General features: G+C 47.9%; 1 long non-coding RNA gene across 2 annotated transcripts; it reads left to right on the forward strand.

The window, feature by feature from the left end:
- The first annotated feature begins 4,732 nt into the window (after positions 1-4,732).
- On the forward strand, positions 4,733-14,875 carry LOC132399593 (uncharacterized). 2 transcript variants are annotated; one of them, XR_009514024.1, is made up of 3 exons: positions 4,733-6,898; positions 7,130-8,354; positions 8,572-14,875. It is a non-coding gene; the product is annotated as an uncharacterized LOC132399593 (long non-coding RNA). The 2 variants fall into 2 exon arrangements; XR_009514025.1 differs by having other exon boundaries at positions 7,130-8,342.
- Positions 14,876-15,665: the final 790 nt, after the last annotated feature.

Consider the following 15,665-nt stretch of genomic DNA (forward strand, 5'->3'; position numbering starts at 1 on the left):
TTCCCAAATATCGATTGGTATCTCCCTAGAGTGAGGGGTTTAGATGGGGTTGAGTTTGTTAGATGTGTTCAAGAAGGTTTCTTGACACAATATGTAGATAAGCTTACAAGAGGAGAGGCTATACTTGAACTGGAATTGGGAAATGAACCTGGTCAGGTGTCAGATCTCTCAGTGGGAGAGCATTTTGGAGATAATGATCACAATTCTATCTCCTTTACCATAGCATTGGAGAGAGATAGGAACAGACAAGTTAGAAAAGCGTTTAATTGGAGTAAGGGGAATTATGAGGCTATCAGGCAGGAACTTGGAGGCTTAAATTGGGAACAGATGTTCTCAGGGAAATGTACGGCAGAAATGTGGCAAATGTGTTTTTTTTTTGGTGTTCTGTCGCTGTGCAGCAGCGAATTGTCTGATTGGCCTATAGGAGAACTCTATGGGAACTAGTTGACTTGATCAGCATTTCTGATCTGGCTATTGTTCACGATTCCCCTTAATAAAAAAATAAATGTTCAGGGGATATTTGCATGGGGCTCTGAGACTGAGACAGGATGGTAGGGTACAGGAACCGTGGAGTGCAAAGGCTGTCGTAAATCTAGTCAAGAAGAAAAGAAGAGCTTATGAAAGGTTCAAAAAACTAGGTAATGATAGGAGAACCAGAAGGGGCCATGAGAACGCCTTGGCGGACAGGATTAAGGAAAACCCCAAGGCATTCTACAAGTATGTGAAGAGAAAGAGGATAAGACATGAGAGAATAGGACCAATCAAGTGTGACAGTGGAAAAGTGTGTATGGAACCGGAGGAGATAGCAGAGGTACTTAATGAGCACTTTGCTTCAGTATTCATTACGGAAAAGGATCTTGGCAATCATAGGGATGACTTACAACAGATTGAAAAGCTTGAGCATGTAGATATTAAGAAAGAGGATGTGCTGGAGCTTTTGGAAAGCATCAAGTTGGATAAGACACTGGGACCAGACGAGATGTACCCCAGGCTACTGTGGGAGGTGAGGGAGGAGATTGCTGAGCCTCTGGCGATGATCAATGGGGACGGGAGAAGTTCCGGAGGATTGGAGGGTTGTGGATGTTGTTCCTTTATTCAAGAAAGGGAGAAGGGATAGCCCAGGAAATTATAGACCAGTGAATCTTACTTCAGTGGTTGGTAAGTTGATGGAGAAGATCCTGACAGGCAGGATTTATGAACATTTGGAGAGGAGTAATATGATTAGGAATAGTCAGCATGGCTTTGTCAAAGGCAGGTCGTGCTTTACGAGCCTGATTGAATTTTTTGAGGATGTGACTAAACACATTGATGAAGGAAGAGCAGTAGATGCAGTGTATATGGATTTCAGCAAGGCATTTGATAAGGTACTCCATGCAAGGCTTATTGAGAAAGTAAGGAGGCATGGGATCCAAGGGGACATTGCTTTGTGGATCCAGAACTGGCTTGCCCACAGAAGGCAAAGAGTAGTTGTAGATGGGTCATATTCTGCATGGAAGTTGGTGACCAATGGAGTACCTCAGGGTTCTGTGACCTTTACTCTTTGAAATTTTTATAAATGACCTGGATGAGGAAGTGGAGGGATGGGTTAGTAAATTTGCTGATGACACAAAGGTTGGAGGTGTTGTAGATAGTGTGAAGGGCTGTCAGAGGTTACAGTGGGACATTGATAAGATGCAAAACTGGGCTGAGAAGTGGCAGATGAAGTTCAACCCAGATAAGTGTGAGGTGGTTCATTTTGATAGGTCAAATATGGTGGCAGAATATAGCATTAATGTCAAGACTCTTGGCAGTGTGGAGGATCAGAGGGATCTTGAGGCCTGAGTCCATAGGACATTCAAAGCTGCTGCACAGGTTGACTCTGTGGTTAAGAAGGCAGACAGTGCATTGGCCTTCATCAATCATGGGATTGAGTTTAGGAGCCGAGAGGTAATGTTGCAGCTATATACGACCCTGGTCAGACCCTGCTTGGAGTACTGTGCTCAGTTCTGGTCGCTTCACTACAGGAAGGATGTGGAAACCATAGAAAGGGTGCAGAGGAGATTTACAAGGATGCTGCCTGGATTGGGGAGCATGCCTTATGAGAATAGGTTGAGTGAACTCGGCCTTTTCTCCTTGGAGCGACGGAGGATGAGAGGTGACCTGATAGAGGCATACAGGATAATGAGAGGCATTGATCGTGTGGATAGTCAGAGGCTTTTTCCCAGGGTGGAAATGGTTGCCACAAGAGGACACAGTTTTAAGGTGCTTGGAAGTAGGTACTGAGGAGATGTCAGGGTAAATTTTTTTATGCAGAGAGTGGTGAGTGTGTGGAATGGGCTGCTGGTGGAGGCGGATAGAGTCTTTTAAGAGACTCCTGGGTAGGAACTTAGAGCTTAGAAAAATAGAGGGCTATGGGTAATTATTAAGGTTAGGACATGTTCGGCACAGCTTTGTGGGCCAAAGGGCCTGTAATGTGTTTTTTACATTTCTAAGACTCAATGAGCCCAATGGCCTAATTCTGCTCCTGACAGTATGATCTTATGCTCTCAGTGCAGGTCAAAAGGACTAGGCAGAATAGACTAGATGGGCCAAAGTGCCTGTTTCTGTGCTGTAGCATTCTTTGACTATAAGGAAAGCCTAGATAATCTAGAATCGTTTCTCCTGGAGTGAAGGAGGCTGAGGGCTGATCTTGTAGAAATGGGGAGGGCTGTAGATAAGGTGAATGGTCAGTTCTAACCCCCCCTCCCCCCCAGGGTGGGAGAGATGAAATCAAAGGGCAAAGTTTAAGATTTAAAATGTTAAGGTTTTTAAGTCACTTTTATTGTCATTTTAACCATAACTGCAGGTACAGTACACAATAAAAACAAGACAATGTTCCTCCAGGACCCTGGTGCTACGGGAACATTACACTAGACTATGTGAGACAGCACAGAACTACATTAGACTTCAGACCTACACGGGACTACATAAAGTGCACAAAACAGTGAAAGACCATACAATAATTAATAAACAAGACTATAGGCACAGTAAAGGGTAAATTACAATATAATAATAAATGATGTCAATGTAAACACAATATAAACAATGTTTTAGCAGGAATTGAGAAAGAAATGAGCAAAAATTGCAAAGAGAGTGGAGTGGTGTGTGTGTGTGTGAGAGATAGAGTGTGTGTGTGCGTGTGTGTGTGAGTGTATGAGTGTGTGTGTGTGTGTGAGTGTGTGTGTGAGTGTGTGTGTGTGTGTGAGAGAGAGAGTGTGTGTGTGTGTATGAGTGTGTGTGAGTGTGTGTGTGAGTTAGTGTGTGTGTGTGTGTTTGTGTGTGTGTGAGTGTGTGTGCGTGTGTGTTTGTTTGAGTGTGTGTGTGTGAGTGTGTGTGTGTGTTTGTTTGAGTGTGTGTGTGTGTGTGTGTTTGTTTGAGTGTGTGTGTGTGTGAGTGTGTGTTTGAGTGTGTGTGTGTGTGTGTGTGTGTGTGTTTGTTTGAGTGTGTGTGTGTGTTTGAGTGTGTGTGTGTTTGAGTGTGTGTGTGTGTGTGTGAGTGTGTGTGTTTGTTTGAGTGTGTGTGTGTGTTTGTTTGAGTGTGTGTGTGTGTGAGTGTGTGTGTGTGTGAGAGTGTGTGTGTGTGTGTGTGAGAGTGTGTGTGTGTGTGTGTGAGTGTGTAAGGTTTAGAGGGCGACAAAGGCATTAGCTCAGGTAGATATCTTGGATAGCATCGACTATTTGGGCCGAAAGGCCTGTTTCCGTGCTGTATTACTCTGTGACGAAGGGAGTATCCCTGGAGGGTAATACAAACAAGTTTATCAGCTGATAGGTTATGGAGCGAGGGAAGCTCTCCACAGATGCGTCCCAGGCAAACTGCCCCACCGGCAGCGGAGCGCTCCTCCTCCTTGTCCCTCCACGGAGTGGCGCTTCCTGCTCGCGCCTCACTGCCCCTCCCGCAATGTGGGGCTCACTCAACAAACTCCTTCAAGCACCTACACTCCATCCACAAGAAGCATTTCCCGGGGGCCTTCCACTTTAATTCCTGTTCCGACATGACGGCCAGGATGAGGCACTCTGAGGATGGAAGCAACACTTCATATTCTGCCTGGGTAGCATCCAACCCGCATGAACACAGATTTACCCCCCCATTCTTATTTTCCATTCCCCTCTCTGCCCCCTTATTCCTTTCCCTTTTCCTCCTTCTGTTTCTTCCACAATCCATTCCCCTGTCCTATCAAATTCGTTCTTCAGCCCTTAGCTCTTCCAACTGTCACCCAACTTCATACCCTTCCGCACCTGCCAGCTTGTCTTAACCCCCCTTTCTCCCCCACCATCTTATTCTGGCTTCTTCCCCCTTCCTTTCCAGTCCTGATGAAGGGCCTCGGCCAGAAACGTCGACTTTTTTATTCCTTTCCATAGGTGCTGCCTGACCTTGTGTGTCCATGCTTTCCAGCACCTACAGAATCTCTTGTACGACTATCCCTCTATTTCTGACCCTGCAACAGAGCGGTGCCCCCTCAGGGATTCCTCACTCGAGAAGACCCCGCACAGTACAGAGGAAGATTTCGGTCTCCTTGCCGGGGGTCTGAAGAGCAGCCCGCCGAGGAAGGGGTTAACCCCTAACCAGTGGGGCGGAGCCGGTTGTACTCTCCTCTCCTTATATGGCGTGAAGCTCCCCGGCGCATGTGATTGGAGCAGAATGGGTGAATGGCGGAGTAAATGAAACGTCATCCGCCTCTGGACCATGTCTGGTGGCGAGCATGGGGGGGGGGGAATTCACGAAAAATGCCCCCAGATAGCCCAGCGTGCGGCGTTCCCTCTGTACGGCCCCTTCCGCACCGTCCCTTCCCTACCGTAACGCCCTCCGAACACCCCTACTGTTGCCTCACTCCCTCATACTGTATCGCTCCCTCATCAGTCCCACTCACACTGCAGCGCTCCCACAGTACAGCTCTCCCTCGGTATTTACCACCCACTGTGTTCCGTTCCCTCTTCACCACCCCTCCCATTGTGTTCCGCTCCCTCTTTACCACCCCTCCCATTGTGTTCCGTTCCCTCTTCACCACCCCTCCCATTGTGTTCCGCTCCCTCTTTACCACCCCTCCCATTGTGTTCCGTTCCCTCTTCACCACCCCTCCCATTGTGTTCCGCTCCCTCTTTACCACCCCTCCCATTGTGTTCCGTTCCCTCTTCACCACCCCTCCCATTGTGTTCCGCTCCCTCTTTACCACCCCTCCCATTGTGTTCCGTTCCCTCTTCACCACCCCTCCCATTGTGTTCCGCTCCCTCTTTACCACCCCTCCCACTGTGTGGCGCTCTCTCATCGCCCCCTCCCGCCGCTCCTCCCAAGGGTTTTGACTGGAGTTAGGGCAGTGGATATTGACTCCATGGACTCCAATAAAGCATTTGACTGGTATCTTCAAGAAAGGCCGATTCAGTTTATTGAGAGCGCGAACCAGGCTTCCCCGGCCCCCTGAGCCACACCGCCCGGTCACCCACGGGTTACCCCTAGCCTAAAAGGACTACGGGAGGCAACCCCCACATATGGAGGGAACTCTCTTACAGGGGGCGCCAGAATCGATCTCCGAGCGGTATTAACTGTTCCGCTACCGTAGCGCCCCAAGACGCTTGGTCTTCCGGATTCAGCTCTGGGTAGTGGTGTTATTCTGAAGTGAAGTCCGTGGTCAGTTCTGCAGGGATCCGCGCTGAGATCCCTGTTATTTGAGACGTGTCTACCGCACGGTAGCCGGTTCGATTCCCGCTGCTGGAACGTTCGCCCTGTGACCGTGTAGGTTTCCGCCGGGAGCCCCGGTTTCCTCTCACGGTCCAAAGACGTATGAGTTCCGGGTTAATTGGTCACGTGGGTGTAATTGGGCCTGTTACCCTGCTGTTTCTCTACGTAAATTTGGACAAATAAATTGATAGAAAAGGGAGGTGGTTACACACAAAATGCTGAAGAAACTCAGCAGGTCAGGCAGCACCTATGGAGGGAGTTAAACACGTGTCCCCGCTTTACACCACTTCGCTTTTACAAAAGACCTACATTAGTAACCAGTTTTCGCATTACAAAGAGGATTTTCACTTTTACGAAAATTTTTCCCATATTAATTAATGGTTATTCACCTTACGCCATTTCGGATTAAGAAACGTTTCATGGGAATGCTCCACCTTTGTAAAGGGGGGGGGGGAACACCTGTAAACAGTTAATGTTTCTGCCCGAGACCCTTCATCTTGGACTGAAAGTCACTCTTTTCCCCTCTGTAGATGCTGCCTGACCTGCTGAGTTCGTCCAGCATTCTGTGTGTGTTGCTCTGGATATCCAGCATCCGCAGGATGTAGGCGGGCGGGTCAGTGACACCAAAATTGGCGGAGACGGACAGTCCCGGGATATACTGTACATCAGTTGCAAATATGGATAGAGAATTGGCAGCAGGAGGTTAATATGAGGCGTTGTACTTTGGGAGGTCAAATGGAGGAAAGTGGCAGGACCCTGAAGGTGTGCCTCTCCCTCCCCTCTGGCCTCTTCCCTCTTGCCTTACCTGCCTATCTACTCCCCTAGACGCTGCCTGACCTGCTGAGTTCCTCCAGCAGTTTGTGTGTGTTATTCTAGATTACCAGCATCCGCAGAATCTCTTGTTTTTACAATGTGTTTAGTGCAGTATTACTTTCCTTAAAACCAATAGGAGTGTTGGCACTCAGGTGCCCCCTGGGGGTGGTACACCACAACAATGATTTGGGGGCTTCCTCACCCAATGTGATCCCTTCCCCTCAGTTGTGGTCCTGCCCCTCTGAGCCCTTGAGGTGGCTGAATCAAGCTTCAGGATATCCCTCAGCACTGAGCACATCTATGTGAAATGCTGTCGCAGGAAAGTAACATTGATCATCAGGTACCTCCACCACCCAGGACGTGCTCTCTTCTCACCGCTGCCATCAGGAAGAAGGTACTGGAGCCTCGGGACTCACATCACCAGGTTCAGGAACCGTTATTACCCCTCAACCATCAGGCCCTTGAACCAGAGGGGATAACTTCACTCATCTTCACTTACCCCATCATTGAAATGTTCCCACAACCCATTGACTCATTTTCAAGGAGTCTTCATGCCACGTTCTCGATTTATTGCTTATTTATTTAATTATTATTTATTTCCTTTTTTGTTTGTTGTCTTTCGCAGGTTTGTTGAATGCCCAAGTTGGTGTGGTCCTGTTATTACTGAGTACGCCCACAAGACAATGAATCTCAGGGTTGTGTACGAGGACATGATAATTTACTTTGAACTTGGAGTGTAGTCACGCAGCCTGGAGCGCACCGGTCAGCAGCTTTCTATTGACATCTCGCTGTGTTGCAGACCAACAGGTATTAGGCATACCCAAGGGCACCTTTCACAGGTTATAGATCTGGGCACTACGGTGGCCATGTGACACTATTCCAGCTCCATCGTAAGAGTTCATAGTTCAGTCCCGGCGTCCTCTGTACGTTCTCCACATGGAATGCGTGGGCCTTCTCCCGGGTGATCTACTTCCCTCCCACAGTCCAAGGGCCTACTGGGCAGGTGGATTGGCCATTGTAAGTTGTCCTGTGATTAGGTTGGGGTTAAATCGGGGTTTTGGGGGGTTGCTGGGGTGGGATAGCTCAAAGGGCTGGAAGGGCCTACTCTGCACTGTATCTCTAAATAAAGTATTAGTCTTGTGAGAGAAATTGATGAAGTATCTGTTCAGAGTCTGTTTTCCAGGTAGAAATGTCAAGCACTGAAGGTGAGAGGGTGAAAGGTCGAGTAGTGGGTGCCTGGGACAGGCTGGTACTGGGGCTGGACACCATACTGATGCAAAGAGCCCTTTGGACAAGTGCATGAAATGGATTCTGCCCAGCTTCCAGAATGTACCTTCTTCTCTTTGCTACCATCATGGCGGAGGGACAGGAGCCTGAAGACACAACACAATGATTCAGGAACAGTTTCTTCCCCTCCACCATCAGATCTCTGAAAGAACATTGAACCCATGTCCTCCAAGAGGACCACACCCTTGCCGTAGGGTTTGGACGCTTGCGTGCCTCAATGATCCAGAGAGCTGTGTTGGATGGAGTCAGGGCCTTGTGCTTTGGCTCTTGGGAGGGTCACCCATGCCAAAGAGGTCGAAGGGTAGAGGCCAGACTTAGAGTGGCCCACTTTTTTTGGGGGTCAGCTGAGGGCTAACAACCCTGACTGGCAAAACAAAATTGTTGTGGAAACAGCAATGGAGAATTCTACATCTGAGTGTGAAGGTATTCGAGTCTCCACCCGGGACTTGCATGACTGACAGCAGTGAAAACCGAGAGGAAGCTCCTGACACGATGAAGACACCAGAGATGGAGGAGCTTTGCTGCCCGAAACACCAGCAGTGTAACAGGCAGTAAGTAAATCTGTAAGTAGTGAACACCACCTCAATATTATTCACTCTCTTTCTGCTCTCATTTTATTTAATTTTCTTTTTTATATATACTTATTGTAATTTAAAGTTCTTACTGCAATGTACTGCTGCCACAAAACAACAAGTTTCATTACAAACATTAACAGTTTGCTTGCATCTTTGGAAACAGCTCTATTTTCATCTTTAATATCTCTGTTTTTCCCTTTCGGAGTTCTTTTAACGACCCTGACCTGGAGTTACACGCTGAATTTGGTTCTTTGCGGGAATGGGACCCATTCTCTGGGTTTCAGGACTGGCCACTGTTTGGCACGCCAAGGGTTCGGCCTGAGATTTCGGCTCGGATTTGGAAGCCTAGGATCTCGGGGCTCTGGAGCCAGGTGGTTCGAGGGATGGTGTCACGTCAAGAGGCCCGTGTGTCATCAGGGGAGTCGGGGTATCTGCTGTGGGCCTGAAGACCCAGGATCTTTGTGATCTTCAGGCACAGAGCTCAAAAAAAGCGACGTAACTGACTTTTAACATCGTAAACCAGGGAGCTGTTTGTTATGTCTCCCTGCTCGCTGGGAGAATGGAGACTCCCCTTTCTCGCTTACTAGGGAGAGAGAGGATCTGTGGTATGTCGAATGCCGGGTGAAATGTGAAGTCTCTGGGGTAGCTGCAAGTCTGTGTCTTTGCTGTTGCTCACGCTGAGAGCTCGGTGACGGACGCCGATGCTTTCTTTTGCTGGTGAGGGGAAGGGGTATTGTTTCTTGCTGCTGCTTATGTGTGGGAGGGAGGGGAGCTGGGGTTCTAACATTCAGGTGTCGTTCATTCTTTGGGGGGGGAACTACTGTTTTCATGGATGTTTGTGAAGAAAAAGAATTTCAGAATGTATATTGCATACATTTCTCTGACATTAAATGTACCTTTGAAATGCCAGTGATATTAAACCTAATTCTGATTCCAATGCCATTGTGGTTGGCACCTTCACTGTGAGCTGGAGGGCCTGCTCCTGGACCCTCTCGTCCGAGATTCCCCTGAGACTGGGAGTGTGTACACGCAGCTGAGCAGAGTGGAATGGCGTTGCGGTCAGTGGGCCGCAGGACCTGTTCCAACACCCACCATCTAACTTACGCACAGCCCTCATGACCTTCTCTACCACTCTGCCTTTGACTCCTCAGGAGCGAAGGTCCATGTGGATGTGGGCCGGCGACTCCCCCAGTGAGTCTGGAGTTCCAGGCCTTCCATTTCGTTGAGTCTGGAGTCAATGTCAAAGGTCAGAGCCTGAAGCTCAGTTGGAAGTCAGGGGCTGATGGCCTAGGTTGTGGGCCTGCCAATTCACTGGAGGGTGGAGGCCCACAGGAGGTCTGTCTGTCTGGGTGTGGGTGAGAGGGAGGGACAGCGAGGGAAAAGGTGGTTGTTTCAAAGTTATTTTGTTGTTGTGGCTTCTATCGTTCTGCTGAATACCGTTGGCCTGTTAATATTGGCACCAGAATGTGTGGCAGGCAACTCTTGTAAGCTGCCCCCTTGGGTTGTGTTCAAAGTTCAAAGTAAATTAATTATCCAAGCACATAAACTGTAGGTCACCATATACACCCCGAGATTGGCTCACGGAAAGTAAAAAGGAACACAATGGAATCAATGTAAAACCAGACGTCAAAGACGGACAAACAACCAAAGTGTAAAAGACAATAAACTGTGCAAATACAGAAAGAGAAAAAGACAAAATAACAACAATAAACAAGCAATAAATATTGAGAACGTGAATTGAACAGTCCTGGGAAGTGAGTACTTGGTTTATGGAATCGGTTCAGAGTTGAGGTGAGTGAAGTTATCCTCGCTGGTTCAGAAGCCTGATGGTTGCAGGGCAATAACTGCTCCTGAACGTGGTGGTGTGCGAGCTAAGGACCGTAATAAAATGAAAGACCACACCCAACGGGACCTAACAACCAGTGTGCAAAAGTCAACAGACTATGCAAATACAAAGGAAAAAATACACAAACAATAAATAAATAAACCAGCAGTAAATACGGAGAAGATGAGTTGAAGGTTCTTTGAGAGTGAGTCTGTAGGTTGTGGAATTAGCTCAGTGATGTAAGTAAGTCAGAAGTAAAAGAGGTGGTTCTGTGAACTGCCTGGAGGACATCACCACTGGTCTCATTGTTCACTGGTGTTACCCCGAAGCCCTTGCCCTGTTCAGCCTTCCCTGTAACTCAGAGCCTCAAGTCCTGGCAACATCCTTGTAAATTTTCTCCGAACACTTTCAATTTTATTGACATCTTTCCCATGGGTAGAACTACTCGATACTCCAAACTAGGCCTCACTAAATCTTATATAATGTCAACATAACATCCTAAGGCCTGTACTCAATACTCTGATTTACAATTTACTTGTAAACTTTCGTCTCTCTGTTCTGCAGCACCTGCCAGCCAATCAAGAGACCCACTTGTAATCTTGGTCAGACCTCAGCACTGTGCACCACGCCACCAATTGTGGAGTCTCTCACAAACTTATCAGCCAGACCTTGTATGCTCTCGTCCGCATCGGAATCACAGGATGTTAAAAAGCTGCAGGAATTTGCCAACTCAGCATCAAGGTCATCTTCAAAAGGTGATGCCTCAAAAAGGCAGCCTCCATCATTAAGACTCCCAGCGCCCAGGACGAGCCCTCTTCTCATTGCTACCTTCAAGGAGGTGGCACAGGAGCCTGAAGACAAACGCTCAACGAATAAGAACACCTTCTTCCCCTGCATCATCAGATTTCTGAATGGACAATGAACCCATGTACACTACCTCACTGTTTTTATACTTATTTAACTCCGGAGCGAAGGTTCCCGAGTTCGAATCCAATCGGGCCGCTCCCGGTTTTCCATCCGTGCCAGTCGAGTGTTGAGCTTGCAGCTCGGTCTCGTAAGAAAAAACTGTGAAAAAGGATGTGGGGGACCACTCACAGAATCTCTCCTCCAAGACACCCACTTGAAAAGCTGAGGCTCTGGCAGAGTATGGCACACAAAAAAATTACATATATTTCTTATTGTATTGTACAGTTTTTAAAGTTATCATGCATTACAATGTGTTTCGAGTAAGAATGACTGCGCTACAGAACCCGCGTGGCGAAACATTTGAAGTGGAAAAGCCGCGGCCCTGGGGCAGTTCCGCTCTCTCGACCTCAGAAGCCCTGTTCCCGTGATACGAATGATCATCACCTTGTTTACACTGGATTACTGTGGCGTCTTCAGTGCCTCGCCACGCTCTTCGCTCTCCCCGAAGCATTGAAGAACCGCCTTCTCACTCTCGGTCTCACCCGCCCAGAGAACCGGAGCCGACTTCGCACACCAGGAAAGGCACGTCCCTATCTCACCGGGGCACCAAGCCAGCCCAGATACCCTCACCCGCTCTAACCCGCCTGTCGAAGCAGTGTGGCTGTTGTCTCACGCAGGGCTGAGAGTCCGGTGAGGACCAGAGGTCGATAAGCTGACCCGAGGGGGACACGGCGAACCCTTTCACCAGAGGTGCTACCCCTTTCTGGACACCTCATACACCCCAATGTACCGCTGCTGCAAAACAACAAACACTACAACATATTCCAGTGATAATAAACCTGATTCTGATTTCTAATGAAGATGGCATTAGTGGATCCCTGCTGGATATCACTGGTCACAGGCCTCCAGCTTGAGAAACACATCTATCCTATCCCCTCTCTGACTCCTGCCAATACAGAATACTTTACTGTGCCCACCTTCTAACCTACTCGCAGATCAATCTAACCCTTCCCTGCCAGCATTGTTGAGCATCCTTCAGTGATTCAAGTTTAGTCTGTGCTGTATTCCTTTGTATTTACTGTAGGCTCCCGTAAGAAAATGAATCTCAGGGTAGTACATGGTGGCATATGTGTACTTTGACGGTAAATTTATTTTGAACTTTGAACTTTAAACGCCGGCCGAGGGCTGCAGTGCAGCCAGTGACCGCCAGGCGGCGGCGGACACCACAAACCAAAGGGGCCGAACAGCGAAGTCATCGCCTTTCACTCTCGCCCTGTTGCTGACCAAGTGCCGCTCCCTCGAACAGAGTGCAAGCTCAGGATGAGCCACCCCCACCCCAGCAGCCTTTCTCATAACTCATTCCAGGATGCGGGCGTCACCAGCATTGTGTTCCCGTTCACCATTGTCTTCCTCTTGGAGCAGCCGCCGTGCAGGAGAGGGGGCAGCGGGAATTGCACCCAGTCTGCGATAATAGTTCGCAGCTTGGCAATGTGGGCAGCTGGGGGCGGGGGAGTAATGTCCCTTTCCCCCTTGTCCTTCCCGCTCACGAACACTGCCTCGCTATTCCTCTGCGGCGGTTTATTTTTCTAGATTATGGCAGTTTTTATATGTTTTGCACTGTACTGCTGCCGCAAAACAATACACTTCACGACAGTTGTCAGTGATAATAAGCACCTACAAGAGTCACGGCCACAAGAAAGTACTGTATCATCCAGTCCTGCCAACCGTGACCGAGCTCTCTTCTCGCTGCTGCCATCGGGAAGGGGGTACAGGGGCCTCAGGACCCACACCACCAGGTCCAGGAACTGTTATTACCCCTCAACCATTGGGCTCTTGAAATAAGGGGGAAAACCGTGACCAGGTGGGTTTCCTCCGAGTGTTTCAGTTTCCTCCCACAGTCTAAAGACACACCAGTTGGTCATTGTAAATTGTCCTGTGATTAGGCCAAGGTTACAACGGGGGTCGCCCTGTGTCTCAATAGATAAATAAAGTTTGTTCTTTTTTTTATATTTGCACAGTTTGTCCTCTCTTGCACCTTGGCTATTTGTCAGTCTTTGTGAAGAGTTTCTCATGAACTCTGTTGTAACTCTCTGTTCCCTGTGAATGCCTGCAAGAAAATGAATCTCACAGTTGTCTATGGCGACACACACGTATTTTGAAAATTAATCTCAGGGTTGTAAATAATGACATACACATATTTTGATAATAAATTTACTTTGGACTCTGAAATGTTTGTGACTGTTTACGTTGGAGAATTGAGGTAGACACACTCCAGGGAGATGCCCATTGGCCAGATAGTACAACTGGGTGTGATGGTTTACATAGGAAAAATAGTGCAAGGAATTGTACAGGCCCTTTGGCCCACTATGTCTGTCCTGATCCCAAAGTCAATCCAGACTAATCCTATCATCCTGCACATATTCTCTATCCCTCCGTTTCCTGTATGCTTGTGTGTCTTTGTAAATCCTTCTTAAATATTGACATTGGATCTGCCTCCACCACCTTTCTAGGCAGCCACCACTCTCCGATAAACAACTTGCCTTATACACATTATTTAAGCTTCCCCCTTCTCACTGGAAAGCTGAGCCCTCTAGTATGTAACATTTCTACCCCAGAAAAAACACTCCGACCCTCCACTCTATCTCCATACAGGATCAAAGTCAGAATCACGTGTCGTGAGATTTGTTTTGTGACAGCAGTACAAAGTGATACACAATACTGAACACCTAACATTACATAGGTGTACAAGATAATGAGGGGCATTGATCGTGTGGATAGTCAGAGGCTTTTTCCCAGGGCTGAAATGGCTAGCATGAGAGGGCATAGTTTTAAGGTGCTTGGAAGTAGGTACAGAGGAGATGTCAGGGGTAAGTTTTTTACGCAGAGAGTGGTGAGTGCGTGGAATGGGCTGCCAGCGGTGGTGGTGAAGGCGGAAACGATGGGGTCTTTTAAGAGACTCCTGGATGGATTCATGGAGCTTAGAAAAATAGAGGGCTGTAGGTAAGCCTAGGTAGTTCTCAGGTAAGGACATGTCCGGCACAGCTTTGTGGGCCGAAGGGCCTGTATAGTGCTGTAGGTTTTCAATGTTTCTATTATAATTGTACATATTGTTAGGGCATATTCTGGAGTTAGGGTATATAACAAATATTAAATTCAATAGCGGCCATTCTTCAGACATGGATTGTAGATGAAATTTAAAATGCAGCGCTGGACAATAGTTTTCCTGGAGCTGTGGACACTAGTTAACCTGGACAGAGGTGCAGCGTCTGAACCCTGGAACACTCCAAGCTGAAATAGTGTTGTACTAACCACTGCGTTACCATGGCACCCATAGGAGAAGAATCGAGCCATTTGGCCCATTGAGCATTTATTTTCCCTCTCAACCCCATTCTCCTGCCTTCTCCCAGTAGCCTTTGATGCCTCGATTAATCAAGAACCTATCAACCAAATGGCCTGTCTGTGGCAATGAATTCCACACATTCGCCACCCTCTGGCTAAAGAAATTCCTCCTCACCTTTGGAATTTTATTCGTATGTGTAGTTCTCTGACCCAGGCAGCATCCTGGTGAAACTCTTCTGCAGCCTTTCCAAAGCCTCCACACCCTATAATGGGGCACTCGGTGCTCTATGGAAGTTTTATACAACAGCAACCTTGCTTTCTGTCCTTTACACTCAACATACATGCCTCAGCCTCCTTTACCCTCCTGCCCACTGGATTCCCCCCTTTCGGGATGCTGTGGACTTGTACCCTGAAGACCCTTTTATACATCAATTTTTACCTTTCACCTGTGCACTCTCCCCTCATGTTTGACCTCCCAAAGTGCAACAGCTCACACTTGTCTGGATCAAACTCCACCTGCCCAGGTTTCCAACTAACAATGCTGGAGGAACTCAGCATCGATGGAAATGAATAAACAGTTAACATTTTGGGCAGAGACCCTTCATCAGGGCTGGAGAGAAGGTGGGGGGGGGTGACCAGAATATGAAGGTGGGGGAAGGGGAGAAATATCAGCTGGAAGGTGAGAGGGAAGGTGGGAGGGTGAGGCACGGAGGATGAAAGAAGAAACTGGGAGGTGATTGATGGAAGAGGTAAAATGGACAGTCAGAATCGGGTTTAATGTCACCGGCATACGTCATGAAATTTGTTAACTTTGTGGCAGCAGTTCAATGTGATACACGATAAATAAATATAAGAAAAAAACAGAGTTACATTAAATGTATATAAATAAGTGGGAAAAAAACAGAAATTAAAAAGTAGTGAGATGGTGTTTATGGGTTCATTGTCCATTTAGGAATCAGATGGCAGAGGGGAAGAAGCTGTTCCTGAATCGTTGTGCCTTCAGGCTCCTGTACCTCCTACCTGATGGTAACAAAATGAAGAGGGCATGTCCCGGGTGGTGGGGAACCTGAATGACTGATGTCGCCTCGCTAAGGCTCTGCTCCTTGAAGATGTCTTGGATACCCTGGGAGAAGAAGAAGAAGAAGGTATCTGATAGGAGAGGGGAACTAGAGGAAGGTGGTGGGGAGACGAGAAGGGGGAATGGGAAAAAAGAGAAGAGGGAGGGTGAG

This window comes from Hypanus sabinus, chromosome 9, assembly GCF_030144855.1.
Source record: "Hypanus sabinus isolate sHypSab1 chromosome 9, sHypSab1.hap1, whole genome shotgun sequence".
Lineage (NCBI taxonomy): Eukaryota > Metazoa > Chordata > Chondrichthyes > Myliobatiformes > Dasyatidae > Hypanus > Hypanus sabinus.